The 27338-nt window shown below is 35.5% G+C and overlaps 1 protein-coding gene across 4 annotated transcripts in view; it reads left to right on the forward strand.

Moving 5' to 3' along the window:
• The first annotated feature begins 3615 nt into the window (after nucleotides 1-3615).
• Pak (serine/threonine-protein kinase PAK 3-like protein) overlaps nucleotides 3616-27338 on the forward strand; it is a 463040-nt gene continuing 439317 nt past the window's right edge. For 2 of the 4 annotated variants that reach the window (XM_089590047.1, XM_089590043.1), the window contains exon 1: nucleotides 20312-20568. The gene's annotated coding sequence lies outside the window, so the exon portion shown is untranslated. Of the gene's footprint in view, nucleotides 3634-20311; nucleotides 20569-27338 lie in introns of those variants that run through there. The other 2 variants (XM_089590045.1, XM_089590044.1) reach the window with 2 other exon arrangements.

Genomic DNA, 27338 nt, shown 5'->3' on the forward strand with positions numbered 1-27338 from the left:
AACCTCTGAAATTCTGGAATTATGTTAATAAAGTATGCCAAATTTATTTCCGATAGTAAATCACTGAGGTCAACGACTTGATTTTTTTGCAAATCGCTACTGAAAATTTACCAGTTTAACAACTACTTTTACGGACAGTGGTCACAAAATCAACTACATCTTCGGAAATCTTTGATTGACCTAAAAAATTTCAAATAGCTCTCGTGTATATTTTTACAAAGAATCTATTAAATTCTTAAAAATATAGGGTCAACAACTTAATTTAAGAGAAAATTAGAAGAAAAGTATGAAATATTAATTTAGCTTGCCTCGCAACATTTTCCAATTTCCACAATTATCATTTTGCGGTACTTTTCTGGCAATTTCTTAATATTGTACTTTGGTTTCATCGAAATAACCATATTTATTAATAAGCTTAGCGTTGAAAAGCTTGGATACTTTAGGGGCCCTTATGGCACTCTATACCGACGCCTCCGACGAAGAAACGTACTTGATGTCACGTTACAATGCTAATGTAAATGGAGGCTGACCGTCCTGTACGCTTCTTTGTCGGAGGCGTTGATGTAGGGTATACCCTATACTAGGTACGTTACCAACCGCACAATTCACCTTAAAAAGTACTAATATATGATGTCAGTTACGATTTCGTTTAATAATGTACGTCAGCATTAAAGTTTTCTTGGACTGTACTACCAGGAACATGGCGCCTGGCAGACACTTTTTTAGTATAAAGTGTCGCAACTGTGTGAACTGTGACCTCGCGGTATTCCGGGTATTTGCTATGCGCTTATGGCAATCAAGTAATGCCATGAATAGAAAGAATAGATTTTTCTTTGTTTTGTTCTGAAAGCACGTCAGGACCCATATGGTTACTGATATCAGTAAGGCTAATGACGTGCTCCCTACTGCCATGAACACCTATATTGGTGGGGATACCCAAGCTCATCTTAAACAATAAACGCCCTTATTTACACGGAGAGAGCTCTGATGCTATGGTATAGTATGCGTATCTGTATGATGTGATTATTCTTAACAAAACAGGTAAACAATTCAAAAATTAGGTGTATGGAACAGAAAAATGCCCAGGAATGTAAACACAAACGTTAAAACAACAAATTAACCTAACTTTCGCCTCAGACTGTACCACTACATAGGTAACATAGTAAATAACGTTGTAACTGTACTTTAAACTGTTATATTTTAAAAACGGTGAAGCTAGGCTTCCCCAATTCTAGTTTACTTATTTCAACTATAACAAACCCTAACATATTAATTTTTAAAAAGATTCTTAAAAAAATTACAAGAGTTATGAGTAAAAACGTGCATTTTCCAACAAGTCCTTCTTAAAAGCATTTGTATAAGTGGCCAACTTCGCAATTTTATTTCTCAAAAACGGTGAATCTAGGCTCTTTGAAATTTTAATATAATATTTATGATACTGAAACATACCTACACAAATTTTTTCAGAAATTTCCTAACACAGTGAAATATCACAACATCCCCCTTAACTCTTAATCGAAGTATTTGCTGGCAGAAATAGAACCAGACTCAGTTTTTATTAATATATAAATTTGTAGTTAAAAAATTTTTAGTTCTCACAATTCCTGATTCTAAATAATTTATCACGTTAGCATAATAAAGGGTCTTTCCAGAGTAATAGGCGTAAGAGAGCCTTTTCAAAACTGAATATAAGAAAGAGCCTTTAATTTTCATTTCTCCGATTTTAAGTTGGTACTTCATTTATGTGTGGATATATATAATTCATCTATAAAAATATACACAATACTACCTAAAAATAGATATAAAAATTGGTTAAAAAGGCATTGATGTCCTTTTGTTGAGCTCCTCGTTTTGCTCTCCAGTATAGAATAAATGTGTGGATTCGTACAGAGGCAGGAGACCAACCGAGAGCTGGGTGAGGAGCGAATAAGAACTCAAAAATGTCGAAGAATAATCTTGAGCGACGTTTCGTTGGGCTTAATTTTACCAATCGACGCCGGCTTAATAAACCCCAGTGCGAGTGTACCTCTGTATAAAAAGGCTTCTCCTTTTAGTTTAAGAAGACTTTTCTTCTGTCCGAAAATTTAAAAAGGCTCTTTCTTGACTTTTACTCTAAAAAGACTCTTTCTTGCACTCACCCGATAGTATCGTTGTTAAAAGTATTACGTTGCTTTTTCTGCATTCAATATAAATGATTTAACTTCCTTAATGATCTACAGCCTAAAAATATGTTTATTAAAATCATCACCCTTAAAGGTAATTCATTTTTTTTTTTTTTTGTTTTTCACAAAATACTGCGGTATTACAAATGTTTTGTCTCAGAATCTTGCCGAATAAATTTTATTACTTATTCATCGAACTGTTTCATTTGTTATTGACTTCTGGCCGTCTAAAAATAAATAAAAGTAGCTCACCTTGTTAAAGATTTGCTAACAATTTTAAAATATTTACAAAACTTCTTTCTATTGTGGTCATCAAATTTATTTACTGATTAAAATTTCAACATCAAGTAAATAACAGTAGACGGGCGGCTTTTTTTTGTCGTGAAAAGGATGTTCATGATTTCTTAAGAGTTTTAAAATACACAAATTATGTAAAAATCCTTAAAAGTTATTTTAGTATTATAAAATTATAGAATTGCCTTGCTAACAAGAAGTATCAAAATAACAATATTAATTTATTTTGATGTATCCGAAAAAAAAATGATGACGTCATATATATATATATATATATATATATATATATATATATTTTTTTTTTTTCTAACGAAACATAAATCAAAGAAATGAAGACAAAATGATAAATTAAATACAAAAAAAAAAAAAAAAAAAATATCAACCATAAAGTGGATTTGAACCCTTAAGTGCAAAACAATCTATGAAGGGGCATAAGCCTTAACCATCTTAGCTATCCGAAGAAGGGGAGAAATCCGTTTTGAAGTCACATATGTTCATGAAAATCCTCCGGAGCTATTCCTACAGTTTACAGCAGTTAGGATGTGTAAAATTAATAATTTAATGGTTAAAGCTGTACTGAAAACCTTGAAACATAGTTGAAGCTACATATTTTTTCAAAACTGTTCGGGCGTTTTGTAACCCGCGCGCTCTGCGTCTTAATTTTACCGAAGCAATTAGTGCGCTATCCTCCCCTTTCCTTGACGCGCCGCCACCTTTTTGAGAGCTGAGTTTTCACCGCGCCACCTGTTTTTCTCTATGGCGCAACAGGCCGCGCGGGCCTTGGTCATTAGCGTCTCAACTGGGGGAGAGGCATTTTCGGCGTCCCGCGTGTTGTACTGTAAACGAGCGTGCGACGAATTAATCAGATAACCAACAAATGTATGCGAGTGCCCAGGTGCTGAGATAGAATAGTAGTGTGAGTGAATCGTGTGTGTGTTTGGCGTTACTCGGTGAGAGAAGGTGTCCACGGGTAATCGTGATCATCTACGGCGAGCGCAACGCGGCAACAGAGTGTTGCCCGTCGTCCAAGCGTTTGGCAGCTCGAGATGTCGGGACGCGCTTGGACAGCCAGGTCTCGAATCTCCTGTGCACTCCCGAGCCCCCTGCGGCACTTCCTCGACACCCATCCTCTGCGGTGCGGTGTTGGAGTATTTATTGTACGGACGGCGCAACTGAGGTAAGAGAGCTCTCTTTAGGTACTAAAGGATCCTCGCGAATCGTATAGCGCGGTATCTTGTCACGTTGCGAGCGAAGCGTGTAAGGCGTAGCATTAAGGATACTTATTTCTTACAATTATAATTGTTCTGTACCTTTTTACTGATTGATTATATAAAAATATTACGCTTACCTTGGCTTTCTCTCAACCCGCGAGAGTTTTATGCCTAGGTAAGTAGTGTCATTCCGCGAATAATGGTTATTTTTATTTATAAAAGAACCCGCTCTCACTCATCCATCCTACCTTTTATCACCCTGAATATTATAAATCGGCTGCATATGTTCGCGTTGTCTCAAAGGAGAGTTGACCTTGTTCAAAAACATAAATGGATTTAGAAATGTTAAGAGTACGGGAGAGTTGAAAAATAATGTATTGAAATCAATAGTCTGTGTATATAATTAATAAGCATTTAGTTCCACGATTTAATTGAATAAGATTTACCTACATAGCATGTACTCGGTTGCAGAGTCAAAAGACTCTCAAAAGAGAAAAACTCGTGTCGTCGCTTAATTTGGCTGTGTGCTCAGATATATACAGCTATACAGCCGACATTTCCACTTCACTCCTCGTAGACGCACATTCGGTATTACCCCTTCCACGAGTCTCCCAAATGCTAATCTCTGCAAAATGTGTCCCTATATGGACATTTCCACGCGAATCCACTCTTCTCATACCCCTACCGTGCTTCTCAAATAAAGATAAATGTGCGCCTGGTTCGGCTGCTTGGCCGCGGCGGGGCGCTCGAACCACTAGAAAAAAGTGGGCACACTCCGTAGCATGGCAATCAGCAATCTCCCTACTAATCTCTGCTAGATACTACCGTTGCGTTCCCAAAGAGATATTATAGATAGAGTAGGCAAGCCACCGATTCTTCTGTAAGTGGCAGCGTTAACACGATAAAAAGAGATGCAACATTGAGCTACCTTTCTATCTCTCTCTGTGCTCGCTGCTGATTGGCTACAGATGTTTTACGTATATGTGGCCATAGGCAATCAGTAGCGACCACAGAGAGAGATAGAAAGGTAGCTCAATGTTGCATCTCTTTTTAACGTGTCAACGCTTGCACTTCTAGGCTTGCCTACTCTATCTATAATATCTCTATATATGTGCGTCCCACGGGCATGCTACTGTAACATGTGATGCCACTGTACTTGTACTCCGGTAGTATACAGATACGCATACTACTATAGAATCAGAGCTCTTTCTGCGTAGTAACCAACATAAAATCCGGACACTTGCAAATAGAAGATTAATTTTCATGGTTAGACACCTAGCGGATCGTTGGGGAAGGATGGAGAGCAGTAGTGTACATGCGTGTGTGAACTTGTGTAGGTCCCCACTCCGAGTAGAAATTGAAAATGGGCAGCCCAGCTTAAACGCATGGTCCAAATCCAGCAACCAAGCCTGGCTGCAGGTGGATTTGTAATACGGCGCTGACCATGTGTTCGTATTGTCAGTAGAAATCCATCGTCATGGGTTCGGAGATAAAGTTGGCAACTCTTACAAAATGCGTGGCGTGAGTAGAGTCGCGTTCTAACTGTTCTAAGGTCTGTACGCATTTTGTAGGCGTTGTCAACTTCATCTCTAAACCTATGACGATGGAATTCTACTGACAACACGAACACTGGCGCTGACTTGGGTGCAGCTTGGCCTGACTTGGCACGACTTTCGCCCAGGAATCACCCACTTTTTTCTGCACTGAAATTGGATATATATATATGCTTGCAAATTTGTATACATCTCTGTGTATGCTGCGCGCACACGTCATACTATATTTGTATAATTATACATAGATGTCTTTGTATTATACTGATCTGCAGACGGAAGTGGGCGATTACTGGGCGAAAGTCATGCCAAGTTGGGCCAAGCTGCGCTCAAGTTAGGCTGCCGTTACATGGTTGCGGAAGTAGCCCATGGAACGTCACTGCGTCAGAAAAAAAGGTTCCCTTACCATCGGTTTAGCAAGTGACGCTCCTCCGTTTTCTTTAGACAAAAAGTGCATCTTGCACATGGACGCGGAACAGTATGTTGCATCAGAGTAGCAGCCAATGGTCATGAAGACTTGAAGCGCGAATAGTTTGATATTGTGTATTTAATAAAAATTATTATCGGATGACTGTCATTTTTTGAAATTTTCTGACAGCTAACACTGCTATAAGTACAATCATATGTAAAAGCATTAAAAATGTATGGTAGTTATTATGTTAAATTAATATTTCGTTGACTTTCGTCGATGCGATACGTCGAGTTCCGCATCTATGTGCACGATGCACTTTTTGTCTAACGGAAGAACATCACTTGCTCAACCGATGGTGAGGGAACCTTTCTTTTGACGGTGTGACGTCCGGGTGGTTACTTCCGCAGCCATGTAACCGAGGCCTTAACGCCGTATTACAAACCCACTGGAGGCCAAGTCAGATGCCAAGCTGCGGTCAAGGTGGGCGGCGTGGCAGCCAAGCTTGGGCCCAGTTTTAACCCACTTTCAATTTCTATTTGGGACTTAGGACTTGGGAGGAAAAATTTCTTTCACTAGGCAGCGCCACCTAGGTGACATAGGCGCACACTGCATAGGCATATAACCAGAGAATATAGAATATATCTCTTTACGTACAGAAGGCCAGGGCAGGCCTTTTCTTGTTTCCAACGTTTGAGGCACATAAATTTAGTAAGGTACCCCATAAGGCAGGTGGCGTTAGCGTTGGAGGTAGTGTACCGAAGCAGAAACTGTCTTTACCATGTGGGTCGGTGCTGTAGGAAAAAGTTACCATGTGTTACAGATCAGCTGAATCTATTACCATATGCATCGACGTTGTACACTCGCAGTACCTTAATTCGAAAACCGCGAAATTCAAAAATGTTTCAAGAGTTTTCAATCTAATTAGAGAACCACTGTAACTTCGTCCGACTGTCAGTAGGGTAAATTGCGGACTATCATAGCAGTTTTTTTATAGGAATCTTTTGATTTTTATAAGGTTGGCACGATACTTCCTCTTCAAATCAAAACACACATTTAACGTCAAGTGTCAGTCAGGTTGAAAGTTAAGTAATAATTTGATGAGAATATATTATAACGCCCAGAGTATTGGAAAAAAAGTATTCGAAGAAAGTTGCAGAAAAAAACGAATGGAAAGTAATGCTCTGGATTCTTTTATTACATCATAATCAAGTTGACATGTGAAATTGAATAAGCAAGTAAATGTATATTATTTTGAAATATGATGATTATTTAACCATTGTAACTGCTTTGTTTATGTTTTCCTTTGTTTATAAATCATGAAAAGCAAGGTGAAATTGGAATTTAAAGCCTAAATTATTCAATCATCATTTTCAAAAGTGAAACTTAAGAGCACTTGTCACCTTTGTTTCATTTCAACCAAGTTTCACTTGCTCCTTGACAAGTAAGTTTTTTTGAAACTTTTACCACTATACATTGTTATACTTTTGTTATTTACTTTTAGGTTATAAAAATATAATTTTTGTCTTTCTACTGTAACTGCCTCAACTTGGTCAATGAAAGCATCGCTGATGATTCCTGCTATCGACTCCAATAAACGTTGTAACAGTTTCGAGTTTTCATAAGGTCCATGTAAATCATATACTTACAAAAAATTTTATGCAAGACTCAGTAGTGTATTATTTTACAGGTTTGATTCCAGTGAAAGTGGTGACTGACATAAGCTGTGATATTTGTGGTGGCGTTAAATCCTGGTATACTGCTGTATCACTCAAGAATCAAGAGTGTGCGTTCAGAGTCGACGGAGTGATCACCTAAAAATAGTCTTTTCAAAGTAGTAAATTTTCTGAATTATTATTTAAAATCAATGATTTTGACGATTTCATCTTTTTAAAAGAGTAATTTTTTGATTATTCTCTTATTTACAATTTACAATTCAAAATTCATGCAATTGGTCTTTACCACACAAATCAAACTATTTTTATGAAAATCATAGTCAGTTGTACAATAATTCTTTTGGAATTAATACATGTATATTCCAAGTAATTTCTTACCCTTGTTATTTCATTCTACTTGGCTCAGAAAATCAGCTAAATACATAATAATTTGTTTGCTCATACTTTTCAAGTTCGACAGACAGCACTCATGCAATAAATTTACCACTTTTAAAGCAGGAAGTAGTTATATGTACAATTTCACTAATTTTAAATACTAAAATTTACTAAATCAATTTTTACTATTGTAAATACTATTTACTAATTTAAAATTTAAGAAAATTTACTATTTAAAAAGAATTTTTTTAATTCTTCCCAAACTTATATTTATAAAATCACCAACTTTGATAGACTGTCGATAAAATCGAACCGGAACCTGAATCTATAAGGCCGCCTTCCCGGGTCTCGTAACTCTTATATTCTATTTCACTATGTATAGTATTGAATTAAAAAATTTTTTTTTCTTCAATAAAGTTACTCATTTTATTCGTGTTATAAAAAATTGTTTTACACCCTACCTTTCCTTTAATTTGTTTGACAATTTTTTTTTTTTTTTATACTTATTTTAAAAAATAGCACAATTTTGATTGCCTGGGAATGTAATATCACTGAAAAAAATTTTGCAATCTGAAAAAAAAAAAATTGTTATGCCATTGCTGTTTACATAATTATTGGAGTAAATGGGTGTCTTAGAAGGGAGATGTTTTTCCCGTCGGCTATTTACCTCATGGAGTGCTAGGCCATCCATGTTGATGTCTGGTAAAGAAACGCAAAAAATCAAGGTTTGCCAGGATATCATCATTTCTTCTTGAAATAACATCCCTGAACCACTCACCACGATGTATTTTATTTTGGATCCTATTGTACTGGTTGCGCAATCTGTTATAAATAATTTTTGCGTCACGTGGGTTCACTGAAACAAATAATTTTTTAATGTAAAAAAAAAAAAATGTCGTTGATGCTCACGGTAGGCGTCTGAAATTTGATGGATGTCTTACTCTGATCGTTTTCTGGCAAAACTTGGTTGACCTCATGCTCAATCTCAATCCAGATGACTGCTTTCGTTTCATTACACCGATACAAAGGAATCTGAAGGATTGTACAACATGGGCTTCAAACTGACTTGATGCACCACTTCTAATTCCTTTCTATTCATTTTTAATTGCAAGATGTTGATAGAATCTGGATAGAAATGTCGAAACATAAGAAACGATACACTAGGATTAAACGCGGGAAGGATTGTTATATATAGAAACAATCAACCCCCTTCCCCTCCCTCGCGTTTACTTAGGTATACTTACCTAAAACAAAGACGTAACACTTAGTTTTCTTCTCATCACTTACGATATATGTATGCATGCATGGATGTCACCAGCAATTCTTATTGATTTATTATTTAAAAACGTTAAGCCCAAAATGCCGTTTCGACCTACAGTTGAAAATCTGAATCAAATGCGCGCTCTTATAGCATTAGGACAAACAAATATCCAGATTTGTGAATATTTTGAATGTCTGGAACCTTGCGTATGGAAATGGAGAAACAGATTCCGAGAAGAGGAGGAAACGGGTGTTTTGGCTGAAGATTTACGGAAATACAATCGTCGCCCGTGGAAGATTCCTGATGATGATCTCGAACAAATTGTTGCTACAATTCAAGATGATCCTTTTCAGCCTGTCAATAGTCTACCTGCTAGAATGCAACTTGACGTTCACGAACGCACAATTCTTACATCACTAAAAAAAAAAAGCAACATGAGATATCGCAGGCCAGCAGTTAAAACTTATTTAAATCATAGGCATCGAGAGTTGAGACTGGAATATGCCATGATGGATCAAAATCGAAATGCCCAAGAATGGCAAAAAACTATATTTCTTGATGAGAAGGTGTTCTCGTCTTCAAAAGATGGTAATATTTTTGTAATAAAAAATACTTTTTATAACTTTTGATATCGAAAATTATGTATAAATATCGTCACTCCATGATTAAAGTATGCTGATTATGACGTTGGGCTGTAAAACAGTTAATATTCTAAAGAAATTACAGTAGTCGATTAAATTGATGTACATAAGTACTCAATAGATCTTGAAAAATTATATTCCAATACATTTCAGTTACTCTTTTACATTAACATATATGTTTATAAGGAGAACTGGGGTTTGGAGAGTACCAAACTCACGTTACAGTTTTCAGAATGTGATCCCATGCCATCACAGTGGCAGGCGTACCAAAGCTGTGTGGGCATGGATCTCAGGTAATGGACCTGGTGACTTGGTGGTAATAAATCGAAAATTGAATGGAGAGGGCTATGTAAACATTTTAGAACGATACCTATTGCCAGGAATACTTAATCGGTATCCTCATGAAGAACTTATATATGTCGTAGAGGACAACAGCGCAGTTCATACTTCTGCTGTCGTCAGAGAGTGGTATGCTGCTCACCCCAACATTGTTAGACTACCTCACCCACCAAAGTCGCCTGATTTGAATTGCATCGAAAATGTGTGGTCTGCAATGGTTAAAGAATGGCGCCCCCAACGTGCACTCAATGATCAGCAGTTAACTGACAGAATTACAGATGCTTGGTTAAACTTGGCTCTTCGAAGAGAGTACTTCCTTGCATTGACTAATTCTATGAATAATAGATTGCAAGCCGTTATAGATGTTCAAGTAAGTTAAACTAAATACTAAATTCTATAAAGCTATATTAAGTAAGGCCTAGCACATAACATTGCCAGGCAATCAAAATTGTGCTATTTTTTAAAATAAGTATTAAAAAAAATAAAATTTGTCAAACAAATTAAAGAAAAAGTATGGTGTAAAACAATTTTTTATAACACGAATAAAATGAGCAATTTTATTAAAGAAAAAAAAATTTTTCAATTCAATACTATACATAGTGAAATAGAATATAAGAGTTACGAGACCCGGCGAATGCGGCCTTATAGATTCAGGTTCCGGTTTGATTTTAGCGACAGTCTATCAAAGTTGGTGATTTTATAAATATAAGTTTGGGAAGAATTGAAAAAATTCTTTTTAAAATAGTAAATTTTCTTAAATTTTAAATTAGTAAATAGTATTTAAAATAGTAAAAATTGATTTAGTGAATTTTAGTATTTATAATTAGTGAAATTGTACATACAACTACTTCCTGCTTTAAAAGTGGTAAATTTATTGCATGAGTGCTGTCTGTCGAACTTGAAAAGTATGAGCAAACAAATTATTATGTATTTAGCTGATTTTCTGAGCCAAGTAGAATGAAATGACAAGGGTAAGGAATTACTTGGAATATACATGTATTAATTCCAAAAGAATTATTGTACAACTGACTATGATTTTCATAAAAATAGTTTGATTTGTATGGTAAAGACCAATTGCATGAATTTTGAATTGTAAATTGTAAATAAGAGAATAATCAAAAAATTACTCTTTTAAAAAGATGAAATCGTCAAAATCATTGATTTTAAATACTTATTCAGAAAATTTACTACTTTGAAAAGACTATTTTCAGGTGATCACTCCGTCGACTCTGAACGCACACTCTTGATTCTTGAGTGATACAGCAGTATACCAGGATTTAACGCCACCACAAATATCACAGCTTATGTCAGTCACCACTTTCACTGGAATCAAACCTGTTAAATAATACACTACTGAGTCTTGCATAAAATTTTTTGTAAGTATATGATTTACATGGACCTTATGAAAACTCGAAACTGTTACAACGTTTATTGGAGTCGATAGCAGGAATCTTCAGCGATGCTTTCATTGACCAAGTTGAGGCAGTTACAGTAAAAAGACAAAAATTATATTTTTATAACCTAAAAGTAAATAACAAAAGTATAACAATGTATCGTGGTAAAAGTTTCAAAAAAACTTAATTGTCGAGGAGCAAGTGAAACTTGGTTGAAATGAAACAAAGGTGACAAGTGCTCTTAAGTTTCACTTTTGAAAATGATGATTGAATAATTTAGGCTTTAAATTCCAATTTCACCTTGCTTTTCATGATTTATAAACAAAGGAAAACATAAACAAAGCAGTTACAATGGTTAAATAATCATCATATTTCAAAATAATATACATTTACTTGCTTATTCAATTTCACATGTCAACTTGATTATGATGTAATAAAAGAATCCAGAGCATTACTTTCCATTCGTTTTTTTCTGCAACCTTCTTCGAATACTTTTTTTCCAATACTCTGGGCGTTATAATATATTCTCATCAAATTATTACTTAACTTTCAACCTGATTGACACTTGACGTTAAATGTGTGTTTTGATTTGAAGAGGAAGTATCGTGCCAACCTTTTAAAAATCAAAAGATTCCTATAAAAAAACTGCTATGATAATCCGCAATCTACCCTACCGACAGTCGGACGAAGTTACAGTGGTTCTCTAATTAGATTGAAAACTCTTGAAACATTTTTGAATTTCGCGGTTTTCGAATTAAGATACTGCGAGTGTAGGTAAAAACCAACTAAAATGTCAAAAAAAGCCTAGCTCCTTTTGAACGTCTTCAATTTTTTATTACCACTCTTGATTTGCCTAAATAATAATTATGATCATTCTACGTATGGATGCAAAATGTTACGTATTATATTTATGTGCATGTAAACTATAGTATATGATATATAATGTATAGCGTTGCAGATCAAAACTGGTGTAAATTCGATCCCCATAAAAAAACTGACTTAGTTTTAAAGTAAAATGTTAAGCGAGTTTGATGTGTTTCGTACATATCGAAAAAAGAATCATGACTCCAACAATAACGTGATATAGTGGTATGTAATACAGTATTTATTTTAATAGCAAACTATAATAATACCAAGTGCCTCTTTCAATCCAAAACGAAAGATTGGAATAGTAACGAGATCAACAAAAAATAGTTACATTGTTTGATACATCAAAAAGTTATTAAAAAAAAACGTTTTGATAATAAATAAATATCTTAATTAAATATCTGAGTAAATAAAGAATTTACAAAATGAAATTAAAGATTTACAAAGTAATAAGATCAAGATAAAATAGTCAAGTTATAAAACATTATTCTAAACCTAAATAATTTTAATAACAGAAACTATGATAATACTAAGTACCTTGTTAAACATGTATAATATTTCTTATGTTACTTATACAAAAGTATTAAACGAAATGAAAGATTTTAAAAGTAATGAGATCATCAAAAAATAGTCAATTTTTTAAAGATTACCCTGAATCTATATTACAATTGTTTACAATCGTTGAAATACTTAAATAAGGTAAATATTTTATTACAGAGCAAAACATGTCAATATTGTGCAAAATTCTTAAACCTGTATAACTTGCCGGGCTGGCTTTATACTGTTTTTTGGCGAACAATGGCAAGTAACTTTGGAAAAAGAATATATATTATAATTGTTTACGTGAAATTAATCAGAAACCGATTTGCGTGCTTATTCATTCCCTTAGCTTTTTTAGTACAAATAATTTCTACAGCCTTCAAATATTTTTTATGTCTGTCCGAAGACTTTATGCTTTCTTATTTTTTTTTTTCCGAAACAAATTTTTCAAGTATTACAGCTTCTACAATCCACCAATTTATGAACTTCTTTAGAAAGTAAACGGGAATTTTTACAATTTGTATTATACGTCCGGTAATAGATTCAGCTGATCTGTAACACATGGTAACTGCTTCCTACAGCACCGACCCACATGGTAACGACAGTTTCTGCTTCCGTATATTATTAGTATTAAGTATAGGTTTATTGGCTTTGTAAGAGTACATATCGCCATATACACAGTGCACATTTCAATACAAGGAATACAGTCGAGATGGCAATACTGGCGATAGTAATACACAATATAACAACTTAAATTTAAAATAATACCATAATGTATGTACATATTAACAACCTGAGCTTGCATATGTCAGTTACTCGCAGTTTCGTAAAATTTGTTTGTTTATTCGCCTTTCTTCCTTTTCTCCCTCTCCCCTCCCTCCCTCATTAAATATATAACATTATTATCGTTACCACTTACTACTGTACACATATATATACATACGCCCGTTCGCACACATAAATACACACAATCATATATACTTTTTTTTTTATTTTTTTTTTATTTTTTTTTTTTTTCTTTGGTTCGAGCTTCACAAACTTCAAATGTTGCGGGTAGACTAGGTATTAGAAAGAATTCTACAAAGTAGTATCACATTGGAAGCTGTACAAAGTTATTTTGCAGTTTATAATGCCATGTGCGTATCGTCTATGAATTTTTTAATTGCATTCAGTAGAGGTAAAGTTAAGTGGTTTATGAGGTTGTATGTGCTGTAGGGACCCAACAGCTTTCGTCTGCTCAAGGATTCGATTAATTGAATTCTTTCCTCTTTGTAATTTACACATTCAAAAAATATATGCTCCGCTGTTTCAGGTTCCCTACCGCATTAACACATGATTTCGTTAACAATTTTGTACTTTACTAAGGCGGTTTTCAATAAGGTGTGATTGCACCTTAGTCTATTTGCGCAAACTATAATTTTTCTTGGCACCTTATATTTACAAAACCACGGCTCTTTTTCCTCAGAGTTGTAATAATTTTGAAAGTAAAAATGGCCTTTAGTTTTCGCTATATTTAAACATCTCTTTCTGTTGTTTTCCATTCATATTTTTTTGTACTTAGGTATAAGATCCGAGTAAGGAATCGCAATATTATTTGTCCGTCCACTTATTGCGGCCTCTTTTGCAGCTTTGTCAACATTTTCATTACCACGTATTCCGACGTGAGCCGGAATCCAGAATATTTGAACCTTAATATTTAATTTTTTGATCAGAAACAATTTGTCCCTTATTCGCACTATCAAGGGCGACTCGTACAAGAGCCCTTTAGCCTTCATGAGCGCTTTTGCTATTCCCTGGGAGTCAGTGAATATTCTTATCGATTTACCTTGTAATTGCCCTGGATGGGAGTTTGCGCAAGCTATGATTTTATCAAGGGTGGAGATTATGCCAAAACACTCAGCTGTAAATATGGAAGAGAGGTCTGGTAGCCTAAACGCTTCTATAAAATCTTCCTCCTTCGACCACGTAGCGTATCCCACTGTATGCACCGTGCTTGTAATTTCTATTTTAGAACCGTCAGTATAAACATCTATATAATTATTGTCGTTACTATTAAAAATCTCGTTAAACATTTGAAAGCAATTTCCTGACGCCTAAATTTTTAATCCCTGCTCTATGCTACAGTCTATACCAGAAAAAAGTGATTCGTAGTTAGTCTCGTATTTGAATTACATGTTATGTCTTTCGATGAGTCCCTCCCTGTACCACACCTGATCATAACATCTAGCTAGAAGTGAGTCTTGCTTGTTAACATTATATAAAGGATGTTCGTTTAATTCGTGTGTTCGTTCTATACTATCTATTACCGGATTATTAATGTAAGAAAGGTTTTTGAAAATATATTTATAAGCCAGAAATTCAAATCTGCATGAAAGATACATAATTTTTGATTCTGCTACTAGAACGTTAATAGGGGTGGTGTTTTGATAGCCCATGGCCAGTCTAATCGCGTTATTTTGTATGATTTTCAGTGTGTTAAGGTGGCTCTCCCCGCAAGGGGACATTAGAAACCCCCCATATTCTATTCTGGACCGTATCAAGGCTTTGTAAAGATGCAAAAGAACTTTTGGGTCAGACCCCCACCATACTCCTCTCAAGCTGCGAAGAATCATTGTTGGGAATATGCACTTGGTTTTTACGTTTTTTATATGTGGAAGCCATCCCAACTTATTGTCCAAGGTCATCCCCAGGAACTTAACCGTACTGCATGGCTTTAGCCCTATTCCGTCCACTTTGATTATAAGGTTTTTCAGATCTCTTTGGTTTTTGTTGAAAACGAGAAAACTTGACTTCTCAGGTGCTACAGCCAGGTTCCGCTCTCTCAACCGAGCAACGAGTTCCGCCACCGCTCACTCCAAGGCGTTAATGGCTTTCTGGGCATCTTTGTCTGTAGTATAGACTACCAAGTCATCTGCGAACATGATTATTTTTATGCCCTCTTTGATCAATTTAGAAACAAAACTAGTATATATTGAATACAAAATGGGACTGGAGCTACATCCCTGGGGCAAGCCCACTTCTGCATAGTTCTCCCCGTCTGTTTTCAAGTTTATCGGTATCAATCTTCTTTTGTATGTTAAGTTTTTATAAAACCTTATGTATTTCCCTGGGATATTCAACTCTTTGAGGTCGCTTAACAGGGTGTCTGGGATAACCGAATCAAACGCCCCCCTTATATCGAGAAACGAAGCAGTCAGGTTTTTCTTTTCAGCGAAGGCGTGTTGTACGTCATTGACTAGTATCGTTAGGTTGTCTATACAGGATTTATTTTTTCTAAACCCGAATTGGCACGCTGGGATTAATCCCTTATGCTCTAGAAACCACGTCAGTCTTGAGTTCACCAATTTTTCTAAAAGTTTTAATGGGCAGGAGGCCATAGTAATGGGTCGAGCCTTGCTACTGTTATTTTTTGGTATAAACGCGATTAAGTAATTATTCCAGTCTTCTGGGAATTCACCCAAATTTAGAACGTCGTTAAATATATCTAACAAGGTACGCTTGTAAGCTTCCGGAATGAATCTTAAAATTTCATACGTGATTTTATCGGCGCCTGGAGAAGTATTGTTTTTGAATGAACCTAGCGCGCACTCAAATTCCTCAAGAGACAAGGGGGATTCAAATAGACTTAAGTCCTGGTTAGCAGTTAAGCTTTCCCTCTCTTCAAACTCAAATATCTCAAAAAGCTGGGGTTTAGGTCTACACAGCGACTCCAAACAATCCTCGGCATTTTTGTGAAACCTTTGATTCCCCAGGGACAAGTTATTTTTAAAGTGACCGCTTTTAAGAGCCCTTACCCTTTGCCAAACTTTTTACAAGAAGGTATGGGAGTTTATTGACTCTGCAAACTTGCGAAAGGATTCTTTCTTGGTTCTCTTAAGCAAGGCGGTAGTTTCTGCCGCCACCCGTTTGTATTCTATATATTTGTCCAGCGTAACGTTATATTTAAGGGATTTAATTAAGGCCTTTCTTTTCCTGACCGCTCGGTCGCATTCTTGGTTCCACCAAATCTTTTTCGTTTTCGTTTTTCTACCGTGTTCAAGGTTTGTCGGCTCCCTGTTTTTGTTGCGATTATGGGTCTCTTTTCCCTTTCGTACCTTGTATGAGTTTTCAATTAATCTGTCCAGGTGAGTCGTAAAGTCCTTGTATCTAGATAAAACTTCTGCGTTAGTAAAGTCCAGTTGACTAAACCTTGGTGTGCTCACTGTCAGAGAATTCGACAACCGGTCCCAATCAATGTTATTCATGTTATAACAAAAAGTTTTTCTATGCACTTTTTCTGGAATTACGTTTAGTTCAATTGTTATTGAATAGTGATCGCTTCCCCAGGGGTCGTCTAATACCACCCAGCTAGCTTCCATCGCAACTCTAGGGGAGGCGAAGGAGAGATCAATGTAGGAAAATTTTATTATACTTGGGTCATTTGGATCATGGTAGTAATGGGTGTAATCCATAGTATTTAGAATAAAAAACTCGTCGTAGTCTAGAACCTCCGCCAAAATTTCTCCGCTAGGACAGGAACGGTCGCTACCCCAGTAGGGGTGGTGGCTATTAAAGTCCCCTACCAATAAAAATTTTTCCCACTTACTAACTTCCACTTTTAGTGATTCTACTTCCTGCCGCGTTAAGTTGTTGTCTGGGGTAGGCGATCTATAACAGGCTGCAATGCACAAATCACCCTCTCCAGTCTTTGTGCTGCTGTTGTTCATTATTGTTTGTTAAAATTTTTTTTTTAATTTATTTTTTTTTTTTTAATTTTTATTTTTATTTTTTTTTTTTCCAATGAGTGGATAGCTACCGTGTTAGTGTACTGTAAAAAATTTTAAAATGTGTATAATTTGCTATAAGCGTTCTGTAAGTGAATATCGAGAAAAGAGAGACAAGTTAGAATTAAATAAAATGACTATAGCGAGAGAAAAAAAATATAAAACTTATGAGTATATCAACTTAGGATTATTTGTTGCCGTTGTTCTTCCCTTTTTCCTGCAGTTTCCTCTGTAGTCTTTCTGTTATTTTGTTGAGTCTGGATTGGTCCTGGTGCGCCTTGTTCGCGGTTTCCTTTTGAGGTCTGGATAGATGTGCAGTTTGCCTCCCAGGATTGGTTGGGGGTTCCAAACCCGGATGATGGTGCTGCATTTCGCTCCCCTCGTTTTCCTCATTCCTCTGTTCATTTAGTTTTACACTTGGAACTGGCGTTGTTTCGAACTTTGCCTCCAGGCCGCTGTAGTTGACTATCTTCCTCTGGCTTGTGTTTGAGTTTTGCTTCTTGCTGCCCCTATTCGCAATTACTTGTTCAATTTGAGCAGAATAATCTTGTAGGACTTGGCTATAGTACTTAATATTTGGATTTGTTTGCAGAGTAGGAAAGTTATCTTCTGTGTTCACGGGAATCCTTGGGACGTAGGGAATAACTATGTTCCTTGCCTCCCAGAACGACAAGTTTCTATATGCCATGATGGTATTTATCTTTTTTTGTTTTTCGTACATTGGGCACGTTCTGTCGTTGCTTTTGTGTGCTCCTTGGCAGTTGACGCATACCGGCTCTTTACGAGGGCACACGCCTTGTTCTCCATGGTCAGTTTCTCCACAAGTCAAGCATATTTTGGTTCCCTTACATCCCGCTGCTGAGTGTCCATATTTAAAGCAGTTGAAGCACTGTCTGGAATTGGAAACGTATGGCTTTACTTCTACTGCAAAGCCGAGAACATATATGCTCGTCGGTAAGGTTTGGACATCAAATGTCACTATCACAGAGCTTGTGTCCATGAATTTGTCTCCTTCTGAGCTACAATGAGGATTTCTTTTCTTGATTCTTCCACACTCTACCACTTCTACTTCCGACAGCACGCTTTCTTTTATCCTTTGTATCATGATAATAGTTGGAATATTTCTAATGACACCCTTTCTTTTTCTTTTAAAATCTGGAATGAATGCTTCTAGACTATGCGCTGTTAAGAAAGAAACTTCTCTGTCTAATATGTGATTTGCGTCCTTGATGTCTTTAAAGAGAATTTCGACCCGGTACTTATCCTTCCTTTTAATCGTTATAAGTGAGCGATATTTGCCGAATACGGCGTTTCCAACTGAAAGAGGATTCAATTCTTTGTTGTCTCTCTTGCTCTTGCTTACCCATACACTATAGGGCGGGCGGTGTTTACTGTTTTCAAACATGTATGGTCTGTTATGATTTTGTGCTTGTCCATTAGCTTGTCCTTGAGCACTCTCATGTGTGCCTTTGTTTACCTCGGTGCCTGCAAACGCGTTCTGCGAACTGCTTGTTAGTAAATGCTTATTATGGTCTTCACCGTTCCCTGTCGTATTGACCTCGCGCGGATATAGAGGTTCTCTTATGTGTGAGTCGATCATTCCCAGTGCACTGGTATTCCTGGTCTTCCTGGTCCGATAGTTTTCGTTTGAAGCTTAGCAGCTCGAATTCCATCACTTCGTCCCCTTCATCTTCGTCTTTACCCTTTTTTCGGGTTTAGCGAGGCCATTTCTCGTCCGCCATCGCGGACTGAGATTTGCTAAAAGTATTGCACTCATAGAGATATTAGAATAGAGTGCGCAAGATATACTGCTGCCAGTAAGTTAGCCCGTCAGACGGTGCGAGAGAGACAGATGCGAGAATCTCTCTCCGTCTCTCTCTAGCCGATCGCTGTGATTGGCTCTACTCCCTCTCCAAGCGCTGAATGGCTGGAAAACAGAGAGAGACGAAGGGAAATTCTCGCATCTATCTCTCTCGCACCGTCTGACGCAGTTTTCAGGCATTAGCGCACTCTATTCTAATATCTCTATGATTGCACTAGTACACCCATAGAGGTATAAGAATAGAGGGGAAAAGCGCTATACTAGCCCATTAGCGGCAGCGACAGCATAACTAAGTGTAACGGGGCATCTGTCCTTGTTTCCAAAGCCACGTTATTGGCAACTTCTTCGTCCTGAATCCTACAGTTGATTCAATCTCATGTATGACTCAACCAATAACATAACTGCCAGACAAAGACAGATGCCTCGTTACGTAGCGAATTCTGCAGTCGCATATCACGCCCCCTTTTCTCCTCTATTCTTATACCTCTATGAGTACACCAGTTCACCCAGTTTTTATCACAAGCACTATTATGGTAACAGGTAAGTTTCACTCAGTTACTTAAAAAATGAGTTTGGAATCAGCAGAACGATAGCCACTTGAAGATGCTTGCGAAAACACGTCAAGCTCTCTCGAACGCTCGAGAGAGAATCTTCTGCTTCGGTACACAACCTCCAACGCTAACGCCACCTGCCTTATGGGGTACCTAACTAAATTTATGTGCCTCAAAAGTTGGAAACAAGAAAAGGCCTGCCCTGGTCTTCTATACTTAAAGAGATATATACTTAAAGAGATTTATTCTATATTCTCTGATATAACCTTTTTTTTCTTCGAACGCCTATGTAATAACATAAGCTCACGAAGCGAAAAAAACTTATGTGGTACGGCCCCTGATGCTACGGCGTCGTTACTAACGAGTCGTTAGTTACAAGTTTCGTGCCCCCTTCATTTTTTCTGCTTAATATCTTGTATAGGGTACCTTTGTGTTTTCTTCATTGGTGTACACTATTGAGAATTGTGAAGTAAAATTTTGTTTAAGTTTAAAAATAAAATGATAGTATTTTTAGTGGCTAAACCAAAATTGACCTATAAACATTTTAATTACTGATGAACAGTATTCGTTCCTCACTTGTTACTGTTGCATTATTAATCAATTAAAAGAATTTACTTCCAAGATTACAAAATGGGCTGACAGTGGGATTTGAAATATGTCAACTCTAACATCTTATTTGTTGGTTATAAAATTAATATTACAGAATGATGTGGGTAAATACGCCTTGTATAACTTTTGTGATGGATATGAGACTATTGAAAAATTATATTTTAGTTATTGGTTTGTTTTAATTTGATTCATTGAATTCTAAAAAATTTTTTCAATTAAAGTAATAGTTTTTGGTCTACATACTATATTTTTTTTTTTTTAATGCCTTTGTTTCGTAGGAAATAAACACTTATGTATCAAACATCTAAATAAAAATAATAATACAATAGTGTAAAATACATTTTATGCTTCACTGTGCCAATATGTATACTATCCACAAAAATGTATCTCTTGTGTACTGAGTTTTAAATTTTGTGATACTGTAAATCTTATGTCCTAATTGAGACACTTAGGAAAAAAGCCGCTTAGGCATTTCTGGATGTTTGCAAAAAATGTAAATCTAAATATGTATTAATGAGTAATTAAACAGCTCATTAACTGTTTAATACTCACTCAGAGGGTTTTGTTAGGACAGAAAACCACTTCTGTATGGGAGATGGTTAATCAGATTTCTCGTTTCTTTAATGTCTGCACTTTAAAGTACGAATAGGAAAATGACATACATTAGATTAGTTTCATTGTGTTTTTTTTTATTTTTTATTTTATAACCTGCCCTTCTCATCAAATTATTGTCACTAGTAATTTTAAGAAGTAAAAATTCTTATTGAATCTAAGATTTGTAGAAATTGTATATTACTTTCGTACTGTCAAGGACCAACAATAATGTTATACAAGTAGAATGTCAATGAGACATATTTTTCTTTACTAAATCATTAATACATTAGTATTGGTGTCGTTGAATGACAATGTAACAATAAAAAATTAAACTAGCAGTTAATACACATCTACTAGAAATTTTTTTGATATGTAGGTAATGAAAATCTTGTAAGTTTTCGACTTCGGTAGAAGGATTTGGTTTATTATTTATTGATATGGTGCCAACCGTAAAAATTATGAAAACTTAGTTTAGTTTTTTTCCGTCAAAGAAGCTTCACGGTAAATGTGTTAGTTATTGTCCTCAGAACACCATAAAATTTGAAAAGTTTGTTTTACATGGCATTTGTATTATAAATACTGTCTCCAATAGGTTTTTGAAGCCGTTTTCTTCAAAGTTCTTTGTTTATAAAATACGAGATGTTTCGTAAAAGTGAATTTTAGTCATTTTTTTTGGAAAACTTCATCTGTTTCTGATATGTGTTTATGTGTAAGCTGTTTGTACAGCCGGAGTGTCCTGACTTGGTTTTGATATGAGCTTGGGTAACATGCCAAGTATGACCAAGAGGGTTAGGGCGCAATTTAATACACGATAAAAAGGTTTAAAAAAAAATACATGTTGTAAAGAAGCATTTTGTAAAGTCTTCCTTTTTGTCGTCTTTAACACAGGCTTAAATGTAAGTTGTCACAAAAGTTGTAGAAAAATACCTAGCACGTTAGATGTATCGATGAAAATGTTTTGAAAAACTGATTTGTTATCCATGACAACTTCATTGATACTCTTGCAAAGTATCAACAAAATCGCATCTGCAGTTAAGGTAAGAGTACCAGTACATGAACACTTTTTCCATCAAGTCTTTGTTTTCTTATTTTTATCGAATTTCTGAATTGCATAACAACAAAACAGTCATTGCGCCAGTAAGTGTATATTTTTTCCTATCAAAAGAAAACAAAAAAGTTTTTCTAGGTTGCGTATACAATAAATAACTAAACTTTAAAGTTTCTTTATCAATGACCTAGTAGATGAACAGCGTGTTCAGATATTGGTACTGATACGTATTTTTGACCGAGTACTTGAACATCCCATGTTAATTAAATGGGAGAGAGGTTATGTTAGCTGCCTTCTACTGATTTCTATTTTTATTATGTATTGCAAATAACCAAATCGAAAAATTTCTTTCTAATTTCATTGGTAACATATTATGAAAACTATAACGACTGGCTTGACACACTATTATTATTGATTAACAGTGATTTCAATCGTTGTTGTGTGTTCGAGTACTGCGCATAGGTAAAACCTAATGGTACCAGTACCTAAACAGTCTCACAAGCCACCTCATACTTAAAAGTTGCTCGAATAAATAATTTTTTTCTCGTTGAGTATAAAAACTTACTAAAATACAAATTTTGTTTCATCTAAAGAACGATCAAAGGATATCAGAAAAATTTTTTTTTTTATCCACTTAAATTGAAAATAGTTTATTCAAGCTGTTCAATCTACTGGTGCAATTTAAGGAAGTGTTCACGTACTGGTACTTTTACCTTATGGAGATATTTGTACAAACGTAAACAATTGTGTTTCCAGCTCGTATTGGGATTCCAAAAGGTCACGTGACTTTCGCGATATATATAGTCACTTGGGGGGAAAATAACACAGGCCTTATAGGTGCAATTCTATTTTTATTTTTTTTTTACACGTTCAGTAAGATATTTTTAAGGAGATGACAATACCTTAGCTATTTTTTTCCCAACTCAATTAGTCTTTTGCAGCTTAAAACTTTCCTTTGAAAGTGCGAAAACGCACATTTAACCTTACCAAAATCTCGCTTGTTTTCCTATGTATAGTCGGGAACGGGAGAACATTGTACAGGTTAAATGTTCGTTTTCGCACTTTCAAAGGAAAGTTTCAAGCTGCAAAAGACTAATTGAGTTGGGGAAAAAAAAAATTAAGGTATTGTCATCTCCTCAAGAATATGATAATGAAAGGCTTTTATCGTATTACAATCGTTAAACGTGAAAAAAAAAAAAAATATGTAATTGCACCTACAAGGCCTGTATTATTTTTCTCCCAAGTGACTATATATATCGCGCGAGTCACGTGACCTTTTGGAATCCCATTACTACCTTCATGTGGGAGACAAGAACGCACTGAATACACTATTTGCCGTCAGCTCGATGTCTTACATGGCATGATGACTTTTCACAAATTACTCTAGAAGCCGTTCTATTTAAAATTATGACCTAAAACTTAGTATAGGCCTTGATGAGACTACGTACTTTGATGCTATTTCACTGAAATTTCCAATTGCAAAAATTCATAGCACACTTTTCTCGAAAGAAGATCGAATTGACTATGCTGTTTGCTCCTTATTTTGTATCTCCCATACAAAAAGTATTTATCCTGATAAATTGAAACTATAAGATACTAGATATTTTGAAGAATATTCTGATTTTTTTTTAAGTGTATTATTTGTATGACTTTTTTTATTCAAAATTATGTAGAGACTACAATTTTTGACCTACTTGGATGATTTTTTTTATATTGTCAAGGTGAGATGATTTACAAGACATCTATCGAGACCAATTTTAAATTTCCGACTTCAAATTTGATTGACCTAACCTCAAATGTGAAAAGAGAGCAAAACCTGCTAAAAAACACAACTGTTTCAATGGATAAGTCATTTTACGGAGTGAAATTGGGCAATAATGATTTTATATTTTACTCAAAGATATTTTATTACCAAACGCATTATCATAATGATTAAAATTTAAGATGGCGGATCCATAATGGTGGACCGAAATCTGATCAAGTGCTTAAATCTAGACCAAAATCCCACTCAGGAGTGTTCGAGGTCGCTGATTACGAATCAGGGATCACGATTCAAGATGCCGGATCCAATATGGCGAACCGACATATTATTACGTACCCGAATCTCGACAAACATTCATATTTGAGGGGTTGTTGGGGTCTCTGATTACGAATCTGTGATTACAATTTGAAAATTCAAGATGGCGGATGCAATACCGCAGATCACTACAGACTTACTATATGTTCACAGTGGACGACATAACCTCAAAATAAATGTAAACAAAACGATTTTCTTTAGTTTAGATAAGTAACAGAAATTTTCTATTCTCCTCCCATAAGTTGCATATCAAAATTGAACCGTACAATTTAATATTACATACTGTAAGAGTTACAAAGGAAACCTAACCTAAAATGATAGTGAATTTTTTTTTTTCATTTTCCAATTCATGAAAATTTACAAAAAAAATCTTAAAATTGATTATGACCAAGGCTTGTTATGAAATATTATAAAATAGTTTGAAGTAGATAATGATACTGATATAAAACTGAAAATATAGTACTATGGTGAGATTTTATTTTCTTCAATTTATAATAGTTCAATAACTGTGCGGTGAATACGGTATATATCACGTTATTGTAACCTGCGCACTACCTATTGGACAGCTGGTTTCCACCACGTGATCGTTATACAATATTTTTCATGTTGGCCCGTCAATATTTTAAAGTTACAGCAGATCATAACCTAAATTTCGTATACCCTTGAGTAATGTTGCATTTTCTCTTGAATTTTTATTAAAGTACAATGTAAAACGTTCTCGTACGTATAGAATCAGCTTTAATAAGAAATTGGTTGCATACTATAAGGCTTTGTAAAATGAACACTTAGCGTTATTATAAGTATACTAGAGATAGATTATGCATCAGTTGTGTAAAAATAAAACTATATTTTCAGTGTTATTTCAGTATTATTATCTACTTCAAACTATTTTATAATATTTCATCACAAGCCTTGGTCATGATCAATTTCAAGATTTTTTTTGTATATTTTCATGAAATGGAAAATGAAAAAAAAATTGTCGATCATGTTAGGTTAGGTTTCTTTTGTAACTCTTGCAATATACAATAAATTGTACGGTTCAATTTCAGTATTCTCTCCGAGGGTTAACAGATATAGATAGGTCACGTGGTACCCCCCTTCTAAAAGTGAGGACGCTTTAGCATTGTAATGTATAGAGATATGATAGAAATTGTATGTATGTATATTTTTATTGGCAAAAACTTAACTGTGTTTCACATAAACATGTAATTTTAAGTTTTACTTAATAACTAGTAGTTTTTATCACAAAAATCATACTTTAAATATAAAAAAGTAACAATAGATGTACTCGGGTATGATGGGGATCGAAAACTCTGCGGACGATTTCATATTATTAATATATCTGTATCGAGAACTAGTTCCTTTCATAGCTACAATAGTGAAGTTAACTTGTTCCTTCGTACATCGTTTATACATCTTGGCCGACTTTAAACTCTTTTTTTTTTACATGTAACAACGCAACGATATGCTTGATCAGGCATTTTTAAAAAAAATGTCCATCCCAACAAGCATTATGCGTCCACACTTTTCAAAATCGTCTGCCACCATGCGAAGCACTGTTGAACTCTTTATCCTCACTACGCCAATCCTCGGAGCGAATACAACTTACGGAAGAAGAATAGAAAATTTCTGTTACTTATCTAAACTAAAGAAAATCGTTTTGTTTACATTTATTTTGAGGTTATGTCAGCCACTGTTGACATATAGTAAGTCTGTAGTAGTCTACGATATTGCATACGCCATCTTGAATTTTCAAATTGTAACCACGGATTCGTAATCAGAGACCCCAATAACCCCCGAAGTATGAATGTTTTTCGGGATTCAGGTACTTAATATGTCGGTTCATCATATTGGATCCGGCATCTTAAATTCGCAAATCGTGATCCCAGATTCGCAATCAGCAACCTTGAATACCACTGCGTGGAATTTTGGTCTAGATTTGAGCACTTGATCAGATTTCGGTCCGCAATCTTGAATTCAATTATTATGATAATGCATTTGTGATAAAATATCTTAAAGTATAATATGAAATCATTATTGCCCAACTTCACTCCGTAAAATGAGACTCATCCATTGAAATAATTGTGTTTTTAGCAGGTTTTGCTCTTTTTTAACATTTGAGGTTAGGTCAATCAAATTTAAAGTCGGAAATTCAAAATTAGCCTTGACAGATGTCTTGTAAATCATCTCACCTTGACAATAAAAAAAAAAATCATCCAAATAGGTCAGAAATTGTGGTCTCTAGATAATCTTGAACAAAAAAAGTCAGTTTAAGCCCACTGTGCTCGGGAGCGACCCAACTCTTTTAAAAGCAAGCAGCTAAATTTAAATCTACAATGTGTCAAAGCAAAGCGGCTGTTACTTTAGACGTGACAGCGGGATACATTACTATTAGAGATTAGTAGGGAGATTGCTGACTGCCATGCTACGGAGTGTGCCCACTTTTTTCCAGTGGTTCGAGCGCCCCACCGCGGCCAAGCGGCCGAACCAGGCGCACATTTTTTTATTTATTTGAGAAGCACGGTAGGGGTATGAGAAGAGTGGATTCGCGTGGAAATGTCCATATAGGCGCACATTTTGGAGACGCGTGCAAGGGGTATACCGAATGTGCGCCTACGGGGAGAGGAGTGGAAATGTCGGCTATACATGGAGAGATCTCTGGTACTTCGGTAGTATGTATAGCCGCGTGCAACAGTAGTAAAGTGATTCGTATACGACTGTAGCGCCCGCGCGCCACAACGAAAGTATATGGCTTCTGCTACCGTAGTATACAGGCCTCCAAGCAACTGTAGTGCGTGAACTATACTACCGTTGCTTCTGCCTTATACTACAGTTGCAACGCTGATATACTGAATTGGTATAGTACCCCGCTTACCAACTTTGCTCGGGAGCCATACTAAATCGGTATTGACCCCAAGCAAATGTGCACACACACACACACACACACACACACACACACACATAAGTGTATATATATGTATATGTACGTCATTTGAGTACATATACATATATATACACATAAAAATAAGGTTCATGCTGATAGCCTCTGTTTCGCAAAAAAGGACTCGTATTGTATTAGGCAAATAAATAAATAATAATCATAAAGAAAAACATGTATTTTAACAATGAATCATTTAAAAATTATTTTTGTTTAC

This window comes from Copidosoma floridanum, unplaced genomic scaffold (genome assembly GCF_036245765.1).
Source record: "Copidosoma floridanum isolate Cflo_tuat_1 unplaced genomic scaffold, Cflo_Japanese_pri ptg000011l, whole genome shotgun sequence".
NCBI classification, from domain to species: Eukaryota; Metazoa; Arthropoda; class Insecta; order Hymenoptera; family Encyrtidae; genus Copidosoma; species Copidosoma floridanum.